Consider the following 14086-nt stretch of genomic DNA (forward strand, 5'->3'; position numbering starts at 1 on the left):
TTATGTGAGTATTTACTCATTTTTGGGGGAATTTTCATTATTTCTTCTATTTATCTCCTCCACACATTTGGATGAATCTGATTGGTGTTACCATATTATAGTAGTGATGTGTGTGAACACACTTAGGACCGCCGGGGCACTTTTTCCCTCACTAGGAGGTTTTTTCCCCCGTGCATTGTATATACGCCCATTATCTTCTAGGGCTTGTTATCTTTCATTTTTGGCACTCATAATACACTACTGTGTTGTGCTCAAGCTTCCTCATCTTCTTGAAGTTGTGTGTGCATTCCTGCAACCCTAATTCCAACAATTGGTATCAGAGCAGGCTTCCTCCTCCCGGGCAGCATCACCGGCACCTGCCGCTTCATCTCCTCCGATTGCGACGAGGTTTCACGAGCGTCTGCAGGTTAGTATATGCCGTGGGAAAGCCCGTAGGGCTTGTTCGTTTCAGAATTTTGATCTGAAGTCATTTCGCCCTCCGTTTTTGCATTCCAAGTACTGCGCAGGCAAAATCGTCCTACTGTGCAGATTTTCTGTCAAGATTAAAATCTGCAGGACAGGTGCCCATTCGTCTGTTTTGGGCTGTGCTACATAGCACAGGTCGATTTTATACAGGTTTACCTCTTACAGACAGCATTTACATCTAGTAGTACAGTCATTGGCCATGGCTGACAACAATGATGTATTCCGCATGTTGGCTGCTGAGGATAAGTTGGATGGCACCAACTATCCATTGTGGGCATATATGATGCGACATGTATTGGTAGCAAAGGGGTTATGGAACATTGTGCAGGGTATTGATGCACGTCCTATTGTGGCTGGGAATGCTGCAAACACATCAGAAACAGGTACTGTTGATGATGGTGCAGGCACAAGTGCTGTAGCAGCTATTCGAGAACCACCACTTTCAGCAGAGCAGATTCGTTGGGATGGTAGAGATGCGCAGGCTCATGCCTTGATTGCGCTGTCTGTCAAACGTACCATTATCCCACATATTCGCTCCTGCAGGACTTCTAAGGATGCTTGGGATGTACTTGCCACATTGTATCAGGCAAGAAATGAGGCTCGTGTTGCTTACCTCCGAAAACAGTTGGAGAGTGAGCATATGAACGAAGGTGATTCTATGGATAGCTTTTTGACAAAGATCAAGGATTTCAAAGAGCAGCTCATTTCTGCAGATGAAATCCTGTCAGACAGTTCACTTGTGCAGACTGTTTTGAATGGTCTACCAGATTCTTATCAGGGTTTTGCTTCCACTCTTCGCTTGATGATGAAAGGCAATCCCAATGCCTTATCATTTGAGGAGTTAGTTTCTGTTTTGCTGCAAGAAGACCAGTCAAGGCAAAACAGGAATATTATGCGTGTCGCAGATCAAGCTTTCGTTGCTAGTCAGAGAAGCGGGAAAGGTAAAGCTGGCTTTTCTTCCAGTAAGCAGAAATCTGCAAATGCTGCGCAACCAAAGAAGGAAGACAAAGATGAGAAGAAGGGTGACAAACAGAAGACATTTTGCAAGTACTGTAAGGGAAATGATCATGTCATCAAAGCGTGTCCTAAGCTGGCTGCGAAAGAGGCTAAGAAGAAAGAGGCTGGTATGGCTGTTGCAGATGCCTCTCCTTCTAACAATGAATCTGCTAATGTTGTTCAAGATACAGAATGGGCATTCAATGCGCAGTGCAGTTATGACCCATCTTTTCATGACACATGTATGTCTGCAGTAGATTCAGATGTATGGTACTTTGACAGTGGTGCCACTAAGCATATCACCTCGCAGCGCAGTTTATTCACTTTCCTTGAGTCTGCTCCCACAGGGAATACTGTCACTTGTGCCAATAACTCCTCTTATCCCGTTAAAGGAGTTGGACAGATTGTGCTGAATGTTGCAAATTGCAACACCTTTACACTTTTTGATGCATTGTATGTGCCAGGGATCAAAAAGAATCTGCTGTCAGTCTCCGCATTTGCCAAAACAGGTTTGGTTGTAAAATTCGTGGATGACAGATGTACTGTTCATGATCTCTCTTGTGGTGACATCATTGTAGCATCTGGTTCACTATGTCGAGGGCTGTATAAGCTCAATATGGATGGCAAATGTGTAGAGGATTCAACATGTGCTATTATGGATACGCAGGCTATTTCAAATGCAAAACTGTGGCATGCACGTTTTGGTCATCTGAATTTTGCAAGTTTGCTGCGCCTGCAGAAATCTGAAATGGTGTCTTCTTTGCCTAAGCTTGAGGCACCTGTCAAGCATGTTTGTGAGGGCTGCATATTGGGTAAAATGCAGCGTGCTTCCTTTCCCAAAGATGGATCAGTGAGAGCTGAACGCAGATTGCAGCTTGTTCACAGTGATGTTTGTGGTCCCATGCAAACTCCATCATTTGGAAACTACCTTTACTTCGTGACTTTCATTGATGATTTTACCAGGCATGCATGGGTATATCCTTTGAAGGCAAAGTCCGAAGTGTTTTTGTGCTTCAAACAGTTTTTGGTTATGGCTGAAAATGTGTCAGAAAGTAAGATGGGCACCCTCCGTTCAGATCGAGGGGGGGAGTATATGTCTTCAGAATTTAATGCATTTCTGGCTGAGCGTGGGATAAAACACCAATGTACAGTGCCGTATACACCACAGCAAAATGGTGTGGCTGAGAGAAAAAACAGGTCTCTCATGGAAATGGCAAGATGTATGGTTAAGAGTCAAAGTCTACCACATGGTTTTTGGCTTGAGGCTGTCATGTGTGCCACTTATGTACTAAACAGGTGTCCCACCAAAGCATTACAGGTTGTCACTCCATATGAGGCTTGGCATAGCCGCAAGCCATCTGTTGGCCATTTACGTGTTTTTGGTTGCCTGGCATATGCATTAGTGCCTGTGCAACATCGCAGAAAATTGGATGACAAAGCTGTCAAATGTATTTTTGTTGGATATAGTGCTGAGAGCAAAGGCTATCGTTTGTATCATCCACAGACAAAGCGCATTTTGGTTAGCCGTGATGTTGTATTTGTGGAAGATGCAGTTCAGCCCTTGGTTTCATGTACTAAGGAGACAGATATCAGCTCACGTGATATCTATGATACATTGTTGCCTCTTTTCAGTGGTGCACAGTCAAGTGCAATACCTCATGAGGCAGTTTTTCAGCCTATGCAGGTTTTAAATGATGGCACAGATCAGCCTATATCTGATGCAGATGTGCATGATGCACTTGAGGATGAGAGACAAGAGATTGAGGGCTCTAGGAACATGCCTAGATGGCTGGTGCAGACTTTGCGTGACAGCAAGTTGGATGCCCCTTTGTCTAGTCGCACTCGTTCTGGCTCTCATGGTGCCTCTTATGCGTCAGATTGTTATGCATTGGCTGTTTCTAGTATGTGCGATGAAAGTGAGCCTGTTTCATTTGATGAGGCACAAAGTTCAGAAAATTGGATGGCTGCTATGCAAGCAGAATACGATGCTATTATGAAGAATAGTACATGGTCTTTATGTGACTTGCCCCCTAGCAAGAAGGCCATTGGCACTAAGTGGGTATACAAATTGAAGCGTAAGCCTGATGGCACAGTGGATCGCCATAAGGCTAGGCTTGTTGCAAAAGGTTATGCTCAAGAGAAGGGCATTGATTTTGATGAGACTTTTGCTCCCACATGTCGTATGACCACTGTTCGTAGCATCTGTTCATTAGCAGCTCATAATGGTTGGAATGTACATCAGCTGGACATAAAGACTGCGTTCTTAAATGGAGATTTGCATGAGGAGGTGTATGTATCGCAGCCTCGTGGTTTTGTTCAAAGAGGGCAGGAAAACAAAGTGTGCAGGTTAAAAAAGGCTTTATATGGTTTAAAGCAAGCTCCACGAGCTTGGTATGAAAAAATACATGCATATTTGACTGCACATGGGTTTCAGAATAGTCCAACAGAAAGCACTTTGTATGTTAAACGTGTGGATGGTGTACATCTAATCATTGCTCTCTATGTCGATGACATGCTGCTCACAGGACCAAATGAGAGTCATATTGCTGATTTTAAGGCTGATTTGAATGCCTCTTTTGAGATGTCAGATTTGGGGCATTTGCATCATTATTTGGGGATACAATTTAAGCAGTGTGATGGAGGTATTGCTTTGTGTCAGACAAAGTATATTGAAACATTGTTGCGGAGATTTAGCCTTGAAGACTGCAAGCCTATTGCTACTCCAATGGAGACAGGTTTGAAGTTGAGTCTTCATGATGCTGGAGATCACTTTGATGTCACACTCTATCAGACAGCTGTTGGTTGCCTCATTTATGTATGCATTACGAGGCCAGACATTCATTTTGCAGTCTCACAGGTGAGCAGATTTATGCATAGCCCAGGCATTAATCATTGGCAGGCAGTGAAGCGTATCTTTCGCTATTTGAGTGGTACTCGGCATCTTGGGTTGTTTTATCCCAAGGGGGGATCATTGCCGCCAGATTTACATGTTTTTTCAGATTCTGACTGGGCTGGTTGTTATGACACACGCGTGTCCACGAGTGGTTTTTGCTTCATGCTTGGAAGCTCATGCATATCATGGTTGAGCAAGAAGCAGCCTACTGTGGCCACTTCTAGTTGTGAAGCTGAGTACAGGGCAGCTTTCACAGCTACGGTTGAGTGTGTGTGGCTCAGACGCCTTATGGCTGATTTGGGTGTTGGGCAGCCATCTGCCACCACCATCTTCACTGACAGTCAGAGCGCATTGGCAGTTGCGCGGAACCCAGTGTTCCATGCTCGTACGAAGCACATTGAGGTGCACTACCATTATGTCAGGGAGAGACTCTCTGCAGGAGAGATCAGTTTGGCTTATGTGCCAACACAGGATAACCTTGCAGACCTTTTCACAAAGGCTCTGCCTCGTGAGAAGTTCGAAGCTTTTCGCAAAGCTTTGGGCTTACTCCCTTTTGTGGATTCGTCCACATAGCTAGACACTTCCCTATACATGAGTGCTAGCTCTTGTTCACCGCATCACTTCAGGGGGGATTTGTTACCATATTATAGTAGTAATGTGTGTGAACACACTTAGGACCGCCGGGGCACTTTTTCCCTCACTAGGAGGTTTTTTCCCCCGTGCATTGTATATACGCCCATTATCTTCTAGGGCTTGTTATCTTTCATTTTTGGCACTCATAATACACTACTGTGTTGTGCTCAAGCTTCCTCATCTTCTTGAAGTTGTGTGTGGATTCCTGCAACCCTAATTCCAACAATTGGCCCCTCAAAACCTTAATTTAAAATTTTTAGAAAATCTGGACTCTTAGGATAAGGCCTTTTGAACAGATTATAATTGATTTCTAATACACCTTCTGAAAATCTTTTTGAACTTCTATTTCGGGGGAATTTATTTTAATAAGAAGAGATATTTTTCCATCAAAAAATATCTAAATTTTGAATAATCTCTCTCTAGGCAAAAACAGCAGGTAGAAACAAGATCTTTTATATTTCTAAAGAGGGATATGATTACAAAAGAAGATACTGGACATCTTGAGGGGCTAGGGAGGAATCTTACATTCTCTCCCACTTGAAAATGCGAGATGTCCTCATCTCACAAACTGGGGGTAATCTCGTAATAGATCGGCTTCTTTCTCCCAGGGGCATCTTCAAAAGGATAGAACTTCCATTTGACCAATAATTCTCTCAGAACTGTGTTCCTGAGGACCTTTTCTTGAAACAAGATCTTTTATATTTCTAAAGAGGGATTTGATTAGAGGGGAAGATACTGGACATCTTGAGGGGCTAAGGAGGAATCTTACAACATGGAGCAACAGATGCAGTCAATCCGTAAAGATTTAAGAGCTGCCAGGATAGACAGAAGCAGTATGAAGATAAGAAGAGGTCAGACAGAGAATTCAAAGAAGCAGATATGGTCTTAATTCGAGTACGCCCAAAAAGAAGTTCTCTATCTCTTGGGAAGTACAAGAAGTTCTCTATCTCTTGGGAAGTACAAGAAGTCATCCCCTAGATACTATGGGCCATATCTGATTACAAAGAAAGTAGGTGACTTAGCCTTTGAACATCTTCTGCCTCCTCATCTCAAAGTACATAATGTATTTCATGTCAGCTTACTTAAAAAGTATGTACCGAGCCTGATCATGTGCTTAATTGAACTCTTAACTTCTTCAACCCAAGGGCGGATGGAACTCCAACCTGAAGAAATCCTTGATGTTCGAGAGAAGGTTCTCAGGAACAGAATTGTGAGAGAATTCTTAGTCAAATGGAAGTTCTATCCTTTTGAAGATGCCACCTGGGAGGAGAAAAAAGCCGAACTATAAGGGATTACCCCCAGTTTGTGAGATGAGGACATCTCGCATTTTTCAAGTGGTAGAGAATGTAAGATTCCTCCCCAACCCCTCAAGATGTCAAGTATCTTCCCCTGTAATCAATCCCCTTTTCAGAATAATAAAAGATCTTGTTTCTATTTGTTTTGGCTTAGAGAGAGAAAATATTCTAGAGAGAGATAACTCAATTTTTAGATATCTTTGTATGGAAAAATATCCTTTCTTATTAAAATAAATTTTCTCAAAATAGAATTTTAAAAAGAATTTCCTAAGGTGCATTAGAAATAAATTATAATATGCTAAAAAGACCTTAGCCTAAGGGTCCAGATTTTTTAAAAATTTTGGATTAAGGTTCTGAGGGGCCAATCATATTCATCCAAATGTAGGGAGGAGATAAATTGAAGAAATAAAGAAAATCCCCTAAAAAATGAGTAAATACTCACATAAGATGAAGAGTGGATAAGGACCAAAGGAAATACTAAAAAAATGAATTTTTGACACCTCAAAGTGGGGATTGCCTCTCATGAGGGACGTGCCTATTTCACGTGTGGTGGACTTTTAAACTCTCAAATAATGAGATATTTCATCTCTGCTCTCTCGTAATTCAAGTCTAGTTCCAAAAAGTAAGCTGAACTCATCCAAAAATAGTAAAAAAATTGACCAAACTGATCTGGAAAAATCTAGAACCAGTTTTCTTGGTTAGAGGCTCACTTTTTCCTAAAAATAGAAGCCTTCCCCTTTGTAAAAGCTTAATAGTGTTTATGCACTGTTGCTCTACTCCTCCCCACAGCCAAAAACATTGAATTCATTTGATAATTCACTTGTTTTTGACTAATTCCTCTACAAAGAATTGGTGGCCACTCTTGATCCAAACAAGAGTAGAACCCTCAATCCCTCAAGCCAAAGAAAAGCTTACAAAACTCCATGTAAGTTAGAAATTCTACTTTTTTAATTCTAATCTATGGTTTTTTTGAATTCGTGCTTTTTAATGTGATTTTGGATGTTAAGCCTTAATGAAAAGGCTTGCCTCTTCTCTTCATTAAGAGTTTCAACCTTTCTTTATCCTAAAATGAAGAACAAATGAATTGATTTAATCTTTCTTATTGTTTACTCACTTGAAAGTGAGAATTGAGTAGATTAGAGTGTTTTACTTCAACTGGGATTTAAATTAAAGGGATATTTATAATGTAAAAATTTAGAAATGGTCAGCCATACAAAGGAGGTTATGGCAAAATTTTCTTAAATTTTATGGAAAAAAGTTTTATCTTTATGTTATTCAAAAAGAATAATCCCCATCGTTTATGCATTCTATAAGGATTTCTTTTTAATTTAAAAGTGTTATTCCTATTAAATTGATTTTTTTTGCATAAATAGATGCATAAAAGTATTTTCTTTTATATAAAAGTGTTATTTTTATTAGATTCAATTTTTATGAATAGAAAGATGCTTATTGGATATTTTTTTATTATAAAAGTGTTATTTTCATTAGATTCAATTTCTATGCATAGAAAGATGCATATTGGATATTTTTTTAATTATAAAAGTGTTATTTTCATTAGATTCAATATCTATGCATAGAAAGATGCATATTGGATATTTGTTTTTTATAAATGTGTTATTTTTATTAGATTCAATTTCTATGCATAGAACGATGCATATTGGATATTTTTATATTATGAAAGTGTTATTTTCGTTAGATTCAATTTCTATGCATAGAAAGATGCATATTGGATATTTTTTTAAAAAGTGTTTTTTTCATTAGATTCAATTTCTATGCATAGAAAGATGCAGATTGGAATTTTTTTTAATAAAAGTGTTATTTTCATTAGATTCAATTTCTATGCATAGAAAGGAGTATATTGGATATTTTTTTAATAAAAAAGTGTTATTTTCATTAGATTCAATTTCTATGCATAGAAAGATGCATATTGGATATTTTTTTATTGTAAAAGTGTTATTTTCATTAGATTCAATTTCTATGCATAGAAAGATGCATATTGGATATTTTTTTAATTATAAAAGTGTTATTTTCATTAGATTCAATATCTATGCATAGAACGATGCATATTGGATATTTTTTATTTATAAAAGTGTTATTTTTAATATATTTAATATCTATGCATAGAAAGATGCATATTGGATATTTTTTTATTATAAAAGTGTTATTTTCATTAGATTCAATTTCTATGCATAGAAAGATGCATATTGGATAATTTTTTATTATAAAAGTGTTATTTTCATTAGATTCAATTTCTATGCATAGAAAGATGCATATTGGATAATTTTTTATTATAAAAGTGTTATTTTCATTAGATTCAATTTCTATGCATAGAAAGATGCATATTGGATATTTTTTTTTATAAAAGTGTTATTTTTATTAGATTCAATTTCTATGCATAGAAAGATGCATATTGGATATTTTTTTATTATAAAAGTCTTGTTTTCATTAGATTCAATTTTTATGCATAGAAAGATGCATATTGGATATTTTTTTATTATAAAAGTATTATTTTTATTAGATTCAATTTCTATGCGTGGAAAGATGCGTATTGGATATTTTTTTATTATAAAAGTGTTATTTTTATTAGATTCAATTTCTATGCATGGAAAGATGCATATTGGATATTTTTATTATTATAAAAGTGTTATTTTCATTAGATTCAAATTCTATGCATAGAAAGATGCATATTGGATATTTTTTTATTATAAAAGTGTTATTCCTATTAAATTGATTTTATGCATAAATAGATGCATAAAAGGATTTTCTTTTATATAAAAGTGTTATTTCCATTGAAGTTGGATTTTATGCATAAATAGATGCATAAAGAATTTTTATATCAAAATTAGAGTTCTCTTTGATTCTATGTTTAATTTCCATGAATAATCGATAAATGAATAAGTAAATACACTGTGAGAGAAAATTCTATCGTTTCATATTCACTCGGATGGTAATGAGAAAATTTAAAAAATCTATCAGTCAAAAATTTAGATAAATTGATTAATTTATTCCTCATAGGAATTCGTGATTAGTTTAGAAATCAGTTAAGTGAATATTCAAAATGAATGAAATTCAGTAAAATAATAATTGAAATATCACCCCCCCTTTTGAGAAAAGTAGTTCAAGAAGAACCTTACCAGACTCGAAGCCAGAATCAGACTTTGACCATGACCAAGACCAAACTCTTCGTCAGTTTCAAGGAAAGACGATATGACTAGTTCAGGAAAATACACTCAAATCACCCACCAAATCAGAAACTAAGTTGAGACCCTTTGAATTGATATGAGGATCAAGGTTACAGAATTTGAGGAATTCTGTTTGGAATTCAGATCTATGATCAAGAAGTCTTGGGATATGGATTTAAGGTATACTCAATATATTCAAAGAAAATCAAAACTACTGAAAACTTGCATAGAAACCCTATTTTCTTAAAGGACTGTCTTATGCCAGAATGCTGGAGGGAGTGTTTGCTATATGTGTTTTTCTAAGGGAAGTTCGGTTGCAACACAACTGGGGCAGGGAGTGTTCAAAGGAGAGCTCATGCCGCAAAGCCTGCCCAGGTCTTGTTGACCAGCCTCGGTACGGTTAAATATGTGCGCTTCTAGTATGATGGACGAGGGCCGACGAAGCGGTCCCTGAGTGAAGTGCCAAGACACCTAAGGAGGATCCTGGAGGGTTCTGACCAGGCGATGCACGGGCTCGCGATGCCGAGGACACCCTTGCGTATGTCGTGGAAGATATTGTATGATGGACCAATGTTTATTGTAATCTGTTACAGGATCTCGTGTGCTGACTAGCTGGTCTCAATGGAGAATCCAGAGTGATACTATTTTTGTTGAGAAACAAGGATTGGATGGAAATTTTGAGTTATGACATCTGTAACCAATAATTGTTTGTCAATGGATTGTTTTATAAGTTAAAGTTTAAAGAGGAGTGTGTGTGTATCTATATTCTAAAACAAAAGTTAAGAAAGGCATTCAATTATGGGTGGGTGAGTACTGTCTGGTTCTACTAATTCCAGTGGTTGGGCGGTGGCTAACCCATGGGCCGGATGGGGTTAGGCTGGAATCAGTAGAGTTATAATAATAAAATTGATTAATAGGAATACGCTTAGAATTCGAGTAGTCAAATAAAAGCCTGAAGACTTCTTAAATGAATAGATCAACGGCTGTGCCTGATTCAATTAGGAAAAAAGCGTTGATTTCTTCAAGTTAAGTCTCTAATAGTTTTCCTTATATCTGGTTTAATCAGATGAAGGTTAGTTTAGTCTCTTAACCCCGTTAGGAAATTTGTTCAAAAATTCAAAAAGGTGGAATCGTTCCCGTTTTTCGGGCAATGGAAATTTTCTTGGTTTCGGTTTCGGAATGATCACCAGATTAGTCTCATGCCCGGACATTTGAGGGCGAGGCCCCGAGTGGGAAATCCTACCCCGTGCAAGAGGAAGCTACTTCTACTGCTACCAACCGGGAATTCAGTGTGCAGAGGGGGCAATCAAATCTCACAGCTGGTATCAGAGCGCTGTTATAAACTTTTGAAACAACAGCAAAAATTGCTTAAATTATTTTTAAGTAAATCTGGGAAAAAAATGTTTTCACTTGCTAAGATTATGTTTGAAATGAATTCATAAATTGAATTGGATTTTTAGATGGATACCCCAAATTTGTCTAGCATTCTTGGACTTTTCCAGAGTCAGGACATGATCGCCTTTGCATTCGAACATCTCATCAACTCCGCTACAACCTGAGTAAGCAGAGTGAGACTTGCCCGTCACTTTGAGGATCTATACTTTCTTGATCCAGTGGAGCGACGTCGGTATATGTGGTTCTCTAGAGGAAGATGTATTAACGTCAATACCAATCAACGTTAGAGACTTAGGTAGAATATCTCGCTAGCCATGATTTTGATAAGGCTAGGAGTTGTTCATTATGTACAATTCTTTAATCATTCACCTCGAAATTTTAGAATTTTCTGTCATATTTTTAGACTTCTTAGCCACTTTATTCCTAGGAGTAGAATTACAGCACCTCTACCAGTGATGAATTGTATATATCATGGCATGTGTTTCGCTTTTTTATGCGTACGCGATTGATGCAGTGACTTTTGGAAAAAAGATGCTCTATGTATATATCAGAAACTTGTGATAATAAATGACGTTTTGCAAAAGACTCCAAATTGTTTTTCGTGGTTGTTAATATTGATTAGTAAAATTATCAAAGTGAATCTTATTTTTAAGAATTATGATGGAATAATTATTGTGTAAAAAATAAATCTCAAAAATTTAATAGTCATAAATCTGATGAGGGGTGACAAAGCTACTGGCTGAGCTCCGGGGGTCAATTCTATCACATGATCTACTTCCTGAATCGGAGGCATCTCTGTTAACTCTGCTGGGAATAAATCATCATATTCACTTAACCATTCTGGTTCTTTAGCTTTCAACTTTGTGTCTACTGGATTCATTTTGACAAGGTAAATGAGCTGCTTCTTTCTAAGTCCTTTCAGTAACTTAGAAGCTTTTACTAATTGCAGACTTAACACCATATTGGGGAATATGGGAATTTCCCACAAGTTTGGGACATGTGGTCAAAACTTTGGATTTTCCATAACTTGAACACCATTAATCCAAAATGAGTGGTTTATGGCTCTTTAGATCCCATTTTTCAAGCGCTTTCCAATGATAGGTCACATGATAGGGCTTTGAGAAACTTACAAACATGTTATCCATGTCCCCCTTTTTTAGTATTCAAAAATGGGAATTGGGAGATTCCCAAATTCTCTAATATAGTGTTACTTGGGGATCCTGAAATTCGGTTCCTTAAACTTTGTTTCCGTGAAGGTCACGGAAAGAAATGGTTCCATTGTGACAGTGAATGTCAGCTTGATTTTTGTGGAGCCAATCCATTCCAAGGATCCCATCGAAAACTCCCAAAGGTAGGACTCAGAACTGGTAATCCGTTATATTCCCATCTAGATTGAACTGAATACAAACAGTCTCATGGTGTGTGAAAAGGATCTTCCCCCTAGCCAATTCAACTTGCATAGGTTTCCCTGTTTTGTGATCTAAGACTAGCTTATGCAAGCATTGAGGGGAAATAAATAAATGAGTACTACCTGAATCAATCAAAAGTTTGAATGACTTACCCTTATACTCAGCTGGAGTATGGATGACTGAGAATTGACAGTTTGGTCCTTGGTTTTCAATTGCGGCATAAATCTGGCCTCTTTCCTCTTCCACTCCTTCTGCTATTGTAACCGCTCTGGTTGCACTGCAGACTGGGGCAGACTTCTTTCTCTTTGGTTACCCAAGTTCTGGGAGGGAGTTCTGAGAGGCAGATGGCTGAGTTGGATTGCCCTGATTTTGACGAGATGGACTGATAGGAAGGGGCTGGTCTCTACATTCTGGGTCCTTTACTTCCCTGTCCTCTTGACATGATGGCAGGAGGAGTCGGGTACTCTTTCAGCTGGTGATGAAAACCTTGACATCCAAAACACCGGTTCTCACTTCTAAGCTCATCCCTCTGAATCCTTGAAAAAGGTGGGGCTCCTGAGAGTGTGTTCTAAGGGAAGGGTCTTCCTTCACTTTTGAATCTGCTAGCATCTTGATTCTGACTTGGGCCTTGCTGCCTCTTTGGGGGTGGAAAGTTTGAAGCACTTCCCGAGGTTTGGAACCTTTTAAAGTTTGAGGGTGCAGGCCTTGGCAGGACCTTGACAACAAATGAGTCCGGCCATGAGCTGCTCTTCATCCAAAAGTGGAGAATATTTGAGGAGAAGGGCAAATGCCTGATGGTACTCTTCAATTGTCCGGCTATCCTGTTTTAATTCCAAGATCTCATTCATTTTGGTTTTGAGGAAGCCCGGAGGACAGAACCTTTTCCTGAGGTATACTTTAAGATCTAACCAGGTCTGGGTATTTCTATCAAGATGGTTTGTCTCACAATGGTTCCTCCATGCGATCCTGGCCATTTCCACAATCTTTAATCTGGCGAGAGCCATCTTGCTCCTCTCATTGTAGTCAGTTACATCAAAGTACTCTTCCATGGCCTCAATCCATTTTTCAACTGTTTCTCCTAACTGTTCCCCTTCACCCTTAAATGGACCAGGTTGGGACGGGTGCAGGGCTTTACGAATGTCGGGATGATCTAGCTCTTCATCATCGGTAAGAGGATCCGATTGCCTTGCACAGGCCGCGCGCCTCATCATGATTCTGACAAAACAAGATTTTTGTCAACTTAACTTCGTCATCACATTTATGACTATTTAATTTTTGAGATTTATTTCTTACACAATAATTATTCCATCATAATTATTAAAAACAAGATTCACTTTGATAATTTTGCTAATCAATATTCACAACCACGAAAAACAATTTGGAATCTTTTGCAAAACGTCGTTTATCTATCAGAAATTTTTGATATATACATAGAGCATCTCGGCTCCAAAAGTCACTGCCTCAATCGCGTGCGCATAAAAAAGTAAAACTGCGATGGAGACATGCCATGATATATACAATTCATCACTGGTAGAGGTGCTGTAATTCTACTCCTAGGAATAAAGCGGCTAAGAAGTCTTAAAATACGGCAGGAAATTCTAAAATTTCGGGGTGAATGATTAAAGAGTTGTACACAATGAACAACTCCTAGCCTTATCAAAATCATGGCCAGCGAGATATTCTGCCTAAGTCTCTGACGTTGATTGGTATTGACGTTAATACATCTTTCTCCAGAGAACCACATATACCGATGTCGCTCTACTGGATCAGGAAAGTATAGATCCTCAAAGTGACGGAGGGCAAGTCTCACTCTGCTTA

This window comes from Cibotium barometz, chromosome 16 (assembly GCF_041138505.1).
Source record: "Cibotium barometz isolate CiBa-2024 chromosome 16, ASM4113850v1, whole genome shotgun sequence".
NCBI classification, from domain to species: Eukaryota; Viridiplantae; Streptophyta; class Polypodiopsida; order Cyatheales; family Cibotiaceae; genus Cibotium; species Cibotium barometz.